General features: G+C 40.6%; 1 protein-coding gene across 2 annotated transcripts in view; it reads left to right on the top strand.

The window, feature by feature from the left end:
• The window catches only part of IPO11 (importin 11), a 315892-nt gene that overhangs the window by 266102 nt on the left and 37679 nt on the right, over positions 1-12111 (top strand). The window lies entirely within an intron of this gene.

The following is a 12111-nucleotide window of genomic DNA, read 5'->3' on the forward strand; positions in this document are numbered from 1 at the left end:
ACACAAAGCTCTGTAACATCCATTCACTCACTCACAGCTCTGCTACATCCATTCACGCACACACAGCACTGCTACATCCATTCACTCACACACAGCTTTGCTACAATCATTCACTCACACACAGCACAGCGCTGTACCATCATTCCGTCACTCACATAAAACTCTGCTACATCAATTCACTCACTCACATAAAACTCTGCTACATCAATTCACTCACTCACATAAAACTCTGCTACATCCATTCACTCACTCACATAAAACTCTGCTACATCCATTCAATCACACACAGCTCTGCTACATCCATTCACTCACACACAGCTCTGCTACAATCATTCACTCACACACAGCTCTGTACCACCATTCTGTCACACACAGCTCTCCTACATTCATTCAATCTCTCACATAAAAATATGCTACATCCATTCTCTCACACACAGCTCTGCTACATCCATTCACTCACACACAGCTCTGCTACATCCATTCACTCACACACAGCTCTGTTACACCATTCACTCTTACACAGCTCTGTACAATCATTCCATCACACACAGCTCTACTACAATCATTCACTCACACACATCTCAGCTACATCCATTCACCCACACACAGCTCTGTTACACCATTCACTCTTACACAGCTCTGTACAATCATTCCATCACACACAGCTCTACTACAATCATTCACTCACACACAACCCGGCAACAAACATGCACTCACTCATAGCTCTGCTACAACCATTCACTCACAAACAGCTCTGTTGCAACAATTCACGTACATGAACATATGCAAACACTTCTTCACAAAGAACTATATGTGATCCAGCTCAGGAGTCGTTTCTGATTGCATTAAAGAGGGTCGGCCAGGCGACAGGACAGGACATGTGATGTTTATTGTGGTCTCTCCTGCTCCTTCCCCTGACCTGTCCCTCTCTATGTTTTTAATAAATTTGCTATGTACTAGCTCTTCACGGCTGACTCTGCCCCTGAACAGAGTCTCTTTATTTTATATTTAATAAGGATCCAGAAGAGCCGGCTCTTTTCAGTGAGCGGATCCTGAGGCTCCACCTCAGAAGAGCCTAATTTCCCATCACTAGTTAGTTGAGCTGGATTTTTCCTATTTTTACACACATCTTCATACCCAGTCCCAGCCGCTACTTCTTCTCTGGCCCCATCCAGACAGAATAAAAGGGTTGAAGGACATGTGACTACTTCTTGATCCCAGTTCCTACATGGAGTCTGTGGTAGTCTGAGACACACCCCCTGCTTTGTCATTGGTACAGGCGTTCCCTCTCTCCTTTCTGATTGGCTCACCAGCCAGAACATTGAGACCTAATTTTATTTTGCAGCACAGGGGGAGAATACAGGGAAGATAAAAATATGGCCATGTGTGAATAAGGACTTAGGGGCACCTGGAGCGTCGCTTTAAGCCCCTATGTAATTACCTGAATACATTACTAATTGGATAGCCATTGAATTGAGTGTTTTTGCAGCTGACGGTTCAAAGCAACCCCTGTAATATGTTTTCTCTTACAATTTAGGCTATTTAAATGTAAATTTGCTGTGGGCTGATAGTATCACCCAAGATCTACCTAATCTCTGAGGCCAGACACTCTACACTAACAGCAGCAGATATATGGGATCACAGGTAGAGTGTCCTCCTGGGTCCTAGTGCCAGAGGTGGCCTAGAAACCTTCAGCCATGGTTGGGAAGCCCCGGAGCTTCAAGATTGTCCTCTCCACACACGCACATCCATCTTATCCCTGTTTGTCCTAAAAACACACTCTCCCAGCAATCTGTTCCTGAAATAATGTGACATTGACTTCATGTAATGTTTAAATCTGTTTACACAACGATTATCCCTTCCCTCCCCTTATCTGCTATTCGCAAATAATTTCATCTGCAAACATCTCGTACATTATTACCGCTAACAAAGCCCGAAAACACAACTCTGTCTGACGTAGAGTTCAGGTATAACACCCAAGTAATGGCTCATCTGCAGGCTACTCTTACACTGCCATGTGCAGTTTGCTATGTCACAGCTATGTACAGGGATAATACACACAGTGATGTCACAGTACAGGGATAATACACACAGTGATGTCACAGTACAGGGATAATACACACAGTGATGTCACAGTACAGGGATAATACACACAGTGATGTCACAGTACAGGGATAATACACACAGTGATGTCATAGTACAGGGATAATACACACAGTTATATCACAGTACAGGGATAATACACACAGTGATGTCACAGTACAGGGATAATACACACAGTGATGTCACAGTACAGGGATAATACACACAGTGATGTCACAGTACAGAGATAAAACACACAGTGATGTCACAGTACAGGGATAATACACACAGTGATGTCACAGTACAGGGATAATACACACAGTGATGTCACAGTACAGGGATAATACACACAGTGATGTCACAGTACAGGGATAATACACACAGTGATGTCACAGTACAGGGATAATACACACAGTGATGTCACAGTACAGAGATAATACACACAGTGATGTCACAGTACAGGGATAATACACACAGTGATGTCACAGTACAGGGATAATACACACAGTGATGTCACAGTACAGGGATAATACACACAGTGATGTCACAGTACAGGGATAATACACACAGTGATGTCACAGTACAGGGATAATACACACAGTGATGTCACAGTACAGGGATAATGCACACAGTGATGTCACAGTACAGGGATAATACACACAGTGATGTCACAGTACAGGGATAATACACTCAGTGATGTCACAGAACAGAGATAATACACACAGTGATGTCACAGTACAGGGATAATACACACAGTGACGTCACAGTACAGGGATAATACACACAGTGATGTCACAGTACAGGTATAATACACACAGTGATGTCACAGTACAGAGATAATACACACAGTGATGTCACAGAACAGGGATAATACACACAGTGATGTCACAGTACAGGGATAAGTGATGTCACAGTACAGGGATAATACACACAGTGATGTCACAGTACAGGGATAATACACACAGTGATGTCACAGTACAGGGATAATACACACAGTGATGTCGCAGTACAGAGATAATACACACATTGATGTCTCAGGACAGGGATAATACACAAGTGATGTCACAGTACATGGATAATACACACAGTGATGTCAAAGTACAGAGATAATACACACATTGATGTCACAGTACATGGATAATACACACAGTGATGCATTCAGGTCACCCCCATAAATGAGTGCAAACAGCCATTATGACCAGAGTAGGTGGCATCTAGCTGTAGGGTAAAATACTTCTGCATTGTGGCCATTCTGACCAGTATAATAATCTTTATTTATATAGCGCCATCATATTCTGTAGCGCTTTACATATCATAGGGGACAAATGCAAATATAATATTACATTACAAACCGTCATATGGATCAATAGGAGGGAGGGTCCTGATCACAAGAGCTTACACAGGGTGACACAAGAGATTACAGTCTATGAGGATGAGGGGGTGACACAAGAGATTACAGTCTATGAGGATGAGGGGGTGACACAAGATCTTGCAGTCTATGAGGATGAGGGGGGTGACACAAGAGCTTACAGTCTATGAGGATGAGGGGGTGACACAAGAGCTTACAGTCTATGAGGATGAGGGGGTGACACAAGAGCTTACAGTCTATGAGGATGAGGGGGTGACACAAGAGCTTACAGTCTATGAGGATGAGGGGGTGACACAAGAGCTTACAGTCTATGAGGATGAGGGGGTGACACAAGAGCTTACAGTCTATGAGGATGAGGGGGTGACACAAGAGCTTACAGTCTATGAGGATGATGTGGGACACAAGAGCTCACAGTCTATGAGGATGAGGGGGTGACACAAGAGCTTACAGTCTATGAGGATGAGGGGGTGATACAAGAGCTTACAGTCTATGAGGATGAGGGGGGTGACACAAGAGCTTACAGTCTATGAGATGAGGGGTGACACAAGAGCTTACAGTCTATGAGATGAGGGGTGACACAAGAGCTTACAGTCTATGAGATGAGGGGGTGACACAAGAGGTATAAGAGCTTGTATAATGTTCTAGCTATTCTTCATAAGGGAATAGAATAAAAATAATTTAATAAATAAAAATGCTGCTGCTTGAACCAACCATCAGCCGTTATCTTATATACAAAGTCCCAAATCTTTGGAAATGCAGAGATTCCTGGAGCTTGGTATCTGGTGATTGCCGGATAACAGACGGGAGGAGGCCACAGGATGGGTTAGTAAAGAGAGACATTTCATGCAGTTAGAGAGTGTGATAGGCTGCCTAAAGAGATGGCAAAATAAGACATATAGTAATACATTTTACTGTACATTGTGTGAAATGTCAAAAGAGAATTTTTCTAAAGCTTTCCAGTAAAGCAATCCTACAGGAAAAACACTTAGGGGCGCAGATCGCACTTTTGTCGGACTGTTCGCGGTTTTTGGGATTTACGCATCCTTGACAGGTATTTAACAGGGGTTTGCTTGGGATTGTGTTGCACGCGATTGGATTGTGGCGCAGCTGCGCTGGCTTCCATGCGACAGAAATTGGGGGGTGGGCCGCCGGATGATCCGACTGATTCGGACTGAACGAGGGATTTAACGCTCAATTTGTGTTGCAAGACAATGCACTTACATGCACCTCGAAGAAGAAGGTGAACTGAGCGGATCTCAGCGGGGAAGCGACACATGCAGGATATCGGGCGCACAATCTTAGTGAATAGCGGCACAGTGTATTATTGTCGGACAATGCACTTTGGGTGAAGTCTGTCGGACAGGTAAGTAAATGTGCCCCTTTGTTTCTCCATTCCTGCACTTCTGGTTCCTGATTGGACTTTATGTAATAGAAATGCAATTAAGAGAGACATTCCCTTCCCTCATCAGACACCTTCATGAATCTATTTGATTTCTATAACATTATGCTGTCTTCTGTATTACCCATGATACATCAGGAGAGCTTCACATGAGTAGCTAGATACTTTGACAACTCTGCCTGCTGGGGAGGACCGTGTGAGAAACTTTTTCATTATATTTTGCCACAAATTGTAAAAAAAAGCATGTGTGCACAGCCAGGATGACGTCCATCTTTATACCTCTTCATATTATTATGTATCTTATAATTATCAGTAGCTGTTTTTCCCCTTCAGAGAGACTGTGCGGTACAGTCCCGGAAGTTATATCACCAGGATGGGAGATCACAAATTATTTATATAGAAAGCAACAACTAAGCAAAGTAATACTCACTGACTAGTATATACTAGGAATATAATAGGGGGGTGAGGGCCTCTTTAAATGTGAATTATATGAATTATTGGTTGAATTAGCTACGAGGAGACTTCTTCCGTCGCGTCTCTCCAAACTGAGTAGTAGTAAGAGCAACGACCCAGTTTTATAGTTAATTAAACACCACAGTCGCTCTTAATTCGCTCATAAACGTTCCAAAAGCTGGAAGGTGCAAACTTTGCTTCCTCTTCCACACGACCTCCTAAAATAAACTGCGTTCTCTGCAGTCTATGACCCATAGAAAAATCGTGTTCCATCCTTTGCCCGGACTGACATCTTCTTCGACGCCATGTAACAGACGCACGGTAGCGGAAATTTTTTTTGACTGCTGTGTAAGGCGTAAGTCATCCAAAACACAAGCTTGTAACTTTCCTTTTTTCACAGCTCTATTTCCTCCCAGGCTTTGCCAACTCACTAAGAATTGTTCATGAGTGGTTGTTGTTGGTTTTTTTTTTATCCTTATAATGAGATTTTGTAAGCAGTTTCCCTTGAAGCACAAGACTGTACAAACCCCCCGTGCTTAGGATGTAATCTGTGATTCGGTGAGCTGTCGCATCAGATTGAGCGTTGTGGAACTCTATCAGAATACAACACTTTACAGATCGCCGTCTGATGCACTTGTGCAGATATTTAAAGTGGTTTTCTAGTCTAAAACACATTACATTACACGTTACACATCAAGAGGCTCAGTTAGGTGTGAAATACACTGAAACTCGTGCGATCGGAAATGAGCATCACGAGGGAGATTTATCAGAAGTCTCTGAGAGCACAACTGTTCTAGTTGGCCATGGCAACCAATCGGAGGTTAGCTTTCATTTTTCCACAGCTGTTTAAAAAATAAAAGCTGAGCTCTGATTGGTTTCCATGAGAAACTAGAACAGATTTACCTCAGAAACTTATGATAAATCTTCCCCATCATATGTTTTTCATGTAAATAATGCAAAGGACCGGGTGCTCGTTACCATTTCCATACGATTCAGTGGAAATGTATATGTGATCAAGTCCCTTCCTTTGCATTTGAAAATGTGATTACAATGCAACATGTCGATGCAGCCAAAGCTGGAAGGGCACAGTTTTGTTCTTTCATTTCCATCTGTAATGTGAAATAGCCAATCAGCAGGTCCGCCTTTTGTGTCTACCTCCGAACGATTACCTATCAACGGAGACACCTTTTAAGCGTTATAAAAGATATCAAGTGCCGTTCAAGATGAGGTTGACATTAGGGCTGGTAGGAAATTCTGAATCAATACAACAGAGCACAAAGCTTACTTTTCCAGATAAGATTGAATCTGTCTTTAATGCTGTTATGAATAACGCCAAAAATGTGATTCAGTAGGCCATTTGTGGATGATGTCCTTAGAACTTTTGCCCATTAAGATTATACCCATCATATGGGTGCTCTTCAAACTCCAACTCATCTACTAGGGTTTATCATCTGTAACAGAACCTGACAGGGATGTCATATTTGCGCTTAATTTTCTTCTACCAAAAGCAATTCATTTTCCAAAAACCCAAAGGAGTGGAAGTTTCTTTGGCTTTGTATAAAGCCTACTTGTATATACAGCCTACTGTACTCTTTTCTTTATCTCTAATCCCTTTATATGTCTCTGCCACCTTTTGTTCAATAGATAAACTTGACAAAATCAAGAAACCCTGAAGATATTTCTTACCATTCCAGTTGCCCCGCCTACCCTGAGTCATTATGTGTCCCACTCGCTTAAATACCCTCAGATCTTCATCCAGAAGAGCCTTCTCTCCAAATGGGTTTTTCATCTTTCCGTCCATAAAATGGCCACATGTGATCTCTGAACATGAGCAATCGCCCTGCCAGGACCTCATGGACAGATAAGATCACATGGCCCTCCAACTGCAGCCATTTATGGTCAGGAAGGTCTGGCTGATGAGGTAAAAGACAGGAGGCTTCACTTTACATATCAGGAAAGTGGTGCAGGACTATTAATGTATATTGATAAATTACCTAATATCCTGCCTCCCCCCCCATACTTACACACAAATTACAAAAAGCATGAGGAAAAGTGGATACTGGAGATAGATATGAGATAGATATTATGGATATGAGACAGATAGATACTTAAGATTGATAGATATAACATATATACTGAAGATAGATAGATATGGGTAGATAGATAGATAGATAGATAGATATGGGATAGATAATAGATATGAGATAGATAGATAGATATGGGATAGATAGATAGATATGGGATAGATAATAGATATGGGATAGATAATAGATATGGGATAGATAGATAGATAGATAGATATGGGATAGATAGATATTCCAGATAGATAGATATAACATATATACTGAAGATAGATATTAGATAGATAGATACTAGAGAAAGATATGAAATAGATATGGGATAGATAGATTTTCCACACAATTGTGTTTTTTTCCATCTTTTTGTTCTAAATGCGTGCTTGATTATCCTCTCCTTCCAGACTAATGGACTTCTACTTTCGGGCTTGACTCATTGCTTCTCCCACTCAGAAATACATTTCTTGTGCTTTGATACTTAAACAAAATGCACTATTTTGTGTCATGTCCAAGGTCAACCTTGTATGCGGCCTCTGACCAACAAGATCCAAACAAGAAATGTATTCTGTAAAAGTTGTATCAGCCAATTAACCGGAGAAATCCAGAAACACTTTTCCAGCAGCCATAAACTCTTTATTTCGTTTTTTCATTTTGAGGGCCTTTACTCAAATTCCAAATTGGCCAATTATACCTTTTCTTTCCACTTTTAGAGGTCATGACTGAAGAGGGGAAATAAATAAATAATCCGGTGGGTCGGCAGCAGGTTCATGTTGAATTAAAGTACTTAGCAAGTAGCAATGAAATTGCTTTATTCCCAGAGGACTCTGCTGGACTCTTTAGAAAACAGACAGGTTTCTTTACTTGCTCTCAAAGGTCAAGTCTTTGTGATATTTTGTGGACACTGAGAGATGCAGGCACGATGACAGTTCCTGATGGTAATGACTGTGACCTTAACTTACTGCTCTCTACCGAATAAAAGAAGTTTTAACAGCAAAGGAACACAAAAAAATCCAAATAGTACAAGAAGTAACAGTAATAGCGTCATCATTTTTTTTAAATTTTTTGACATATATAGTTAGAGAAGAGTGAATAAATGCAATGACTAACAGCTAAAATACAGGATATTAACAAATACATTTTAGTTATATTTTTTTTTAAGATCTACTGTATATTGTTTTATTGTTATTCTTTTGAAGATCTACATTGGAGCACTGTCATCTTCGTTTCACATGACATCATCAGGAAGTGACGATCTGTCGGCCATGACAGCCTGCAGTCTGTACTACATTATTCTCCACATTTCGGCATTGTCATTTAAGAACATCATACACTTCTATACTGTAGCATTGCAATATAGGGTAGGAATGATCAGATCCCTTAGGGTCATTTTGGTGCCCTAGGCAGACAAGCAAAATCCCCCCCCCCTCCTCTCCTTCTGTAAAATTAGAGTAAAAATGTGTATAGTATCCCATACCAGCAGATGCCCCCAGTATCAGCCTCCAACTCTGTAGCCTTGAGAAAGGCTTCAGTAATGGAGACTGAAATTTCACTGTTTGAATAAATTCACTTGATCCTCAAAAGCTTTGGTAGTGGTTCCAGTAATTTATTTATATATATATATATATATATACCGTATTTTTCGGACTATAAGGGGCACTAAAAATCCTTTGATTTTCTCAGAAATCAAAGGTGCGCCTTATAGTCCAGTGCGCCTTATATATCCTTATCGTCCGAAAAATAATGTAGGCAGTCCCCGTGTTACGTACAAGATAGGTTCTGCAGTTTTGTTCTTAAGTCAAATTTGTATGTAACTCGCAACTGTATATTTTATAATTGTAGCCCCAGCCAGAATTTTTTGGTCTCTGTGACAATTGGATTTTAAAATTTTTGGATTGTCATTAGAACCAGGATTAACAATAAAGCTTCATTACAGACGCCTGTGATAACTGTTACAGCTGTTTATTGTTGCCTGGGACTAAAGTACAGTAAATTACCAACATCCAGAGGTCCGTTTGTAACTAGGGGTCGCCTGTAAGTCGGCTGTTCTTAAGTCAGGGACTTCCTATATATGTATACTTGAGTATAATGTGATGTCCACTGCAGGGTGCCCCCTTAATGGTATGTCCACAGCAAAGTGCACAGCAAATTTAAGGTGGCATGCAAAAAAAAATTTACGGCCCTTAGACCGCCATGTACGAAAATTTACTAAAAATGCCCTGGACATTAGAGCCTTTTCAGGCTGTGTCACTAAGGAGTTAAGTGGTTGAAGGGAAATCTACCATCAAATTCCTTTATGATAAACCAGGGACACTTACTAGGGACTCCTTCCTTCAAAAATCAACTATTAAAATTATGCTAATGAACAAGAATAGCTCAGGGGCATTACCAGAGCCCCTCAGGTATATTTACAAAAAAAGTCTTAAATCACTTTGATAACATCCCCATCATGTTTAGGCCGTAATTTTTAAGAAAAAATTTAGGTGTTCCAAAGATCCCAGCATGACCTGATTTTTAAAGGCTGGGAGTGAAAAATTAAAATGCTAAAAACTAAAATGACCTGGTCTCTAAGCATTTAAGGGGGTTTTCCCATGAAGACAAGATTCTTAAATGTATTCAGGATAACAAAATAACATATTCTATAATTCAGTGTCATTAACAAAAATACTGCATTTCACAGATATAATTCAGTTGCCCTGGGATCCGACCGTCAATCTTCAGACTAGGGTCGAGGAGGGCAGTTTTTTCTCATGAATACCTTCTCCTACCTGCACGCGCACTGCAGTGCTCTATGCCTACTGCCCCTTCCCCCTGCATTACAAGATGAGCACAGACACATGCACTTTCTGCCGGCAGACAGCAGTGTACAGAGACTTACTCTACAAGCTACAGATAATATAAGGTCTTTATCCAGGGGAAAGATACATATAGCATAGCTGACTCTGTGTGTGTGTTGTAGCTGAGAAGTAGCAGAGCTGGAGAATGCCATTATGTTTTATATCCATTTCATGAATCTCTTATCTCTCATCTGTCTCATCTCTTTTTCTGTGTGTCAGATACTAGTAGAATGTTCAGAAGCTAAATAAAAGTATATAAACCCTGTACCCTGATAATTTTACAGCAATAGAGGAAGATCATGAAGTGTCAGCTTAGAAAGTCCACACTCTGGAATCTTACACTGACCATCACAGAGTGATAGGAGGTAAACAGCAATAACACTGAGTGAAATTGTAAAGTTAACCCCTAGGCGCACCAGGACGTTATAGTACGTCCCCGGCGCTAGATGCTTAGCGCACGGGGACGTTCTATAACGTCCTGCTTCTGGGACCGGCTCACGAACGGAGCCGGTACCAGAAGCAGCGGCTGTCAGCTGTCTAGTACAGCTGACAGCCTGCGCTAACACCCGCGATCGGAGCCGGCTCCGATCGCGGGTGTTAACCCCTTACTCGCCGCGGTCAAACATGACCGCGGCGTGTAAGGGTGTTTGCGCTGTGGATCGGATCCCCCGTGCCGCTTACCGGGGGATCCGATCCACTTCTGGGCAGCTCCGAGGACTGGCATGTGCCCCGGAGCTGCCCAGTCTCCATGGCAGCCAGACCCCTTCCGGGTCTGGCTGTAAACTGTCTGAGCATGCGCAAGCTTGCTCAGACAGTTTACACTGCTCTACAATAAAATAGTATTGTAGAGCAGTGTATTGAACTTAAACCAGTGATCAGAGCATCACTGGTTTAAGTTCAAGTATGTAGAAGTAAAAATATGCAAAAACACTTAACACTACACATTATAATAAATAAAAAATAAATACATAAAAATATAAGCCCCTAAAATGTCACTTTCCCATAAAAACACTTAATAAAGTATAAAAAACACAAAAACACAAAAAACCCCGCATATTTGGTATTGCCGCGTCCGTAACAATCTGCATAATAAAACAGAATCGTTACTCGACCCGCACGGTACACGCCGTAGAAAAAAACCGCAAAAACGTTCCGAAAAAAGATAATTTTTAATTAATACCTTATCAAAAAATGCTCTAAAAAGTAATTTAAAAAATGTTATGCACTCCAAAATAAGCCCACTAAAAAGAACAACTCTTCTCGCAAAAAATAAGCCCCTAACCAGATTTGTCAGCCGAAAAATAAAAAAGTTATGCATATGAAAAGATGGTGATGCTAAAATGAACAAGATTTTCTCCAAATTGGTTTTTATTCAGTACAATTGAATAAAATACACAAAACCCCCACATATTTGGTATCCCTGCGTCCGTAACAATCTGTATAATAAAACAGAATCGTTATTAGTTCCGCAAAGTGAACCCCGTAAAAAACAAAACAAAAAAAAGCTCCATAAAAAAGATCATTTTCAATTAATACCCTATAAAAATGCTCTAAAAAGGGATTTAAAAAATGTTATGCACTCTAAAATAAGACCACTAAAAAGAACAATCCTTCTCGCAAAAAATAAGCCCTTAAACAGATTTGTGAGGCAAAAAATAAAAAAGTTATGCATATGAAAGACGGTGATGCTAAAATTAACAACATTTTTGCCAAATTACTTTTTATGCAGTAAAAATGGGAAAAAAATAAAAAATCTATATAAATGAGGTCTTTTTGTAATCGTGGCGACTCATAGAATAAAAATAATATACTATTTTTATGGTATGGTAAACGGGCAAAAAAAAAAACCCATAAAAATCTTCCTGAAAAGTGATGATTTTCATTTCCTCCACCAACAAA

Source organism: Engystomops pustulosus, chromosome 1 (genome assembly GCF_040894005.1).
Source record: "Engystomops pustulosus chromosome 1, aEngPut4.maternal, whole genome shotgun sequence".
NCBI classification, from domain to species: Eukaryota; Metazoa; Chordata; class Amphibia; order Anura; family Leptodactylidae; genus Engystomops; species Engystomops pustulosus.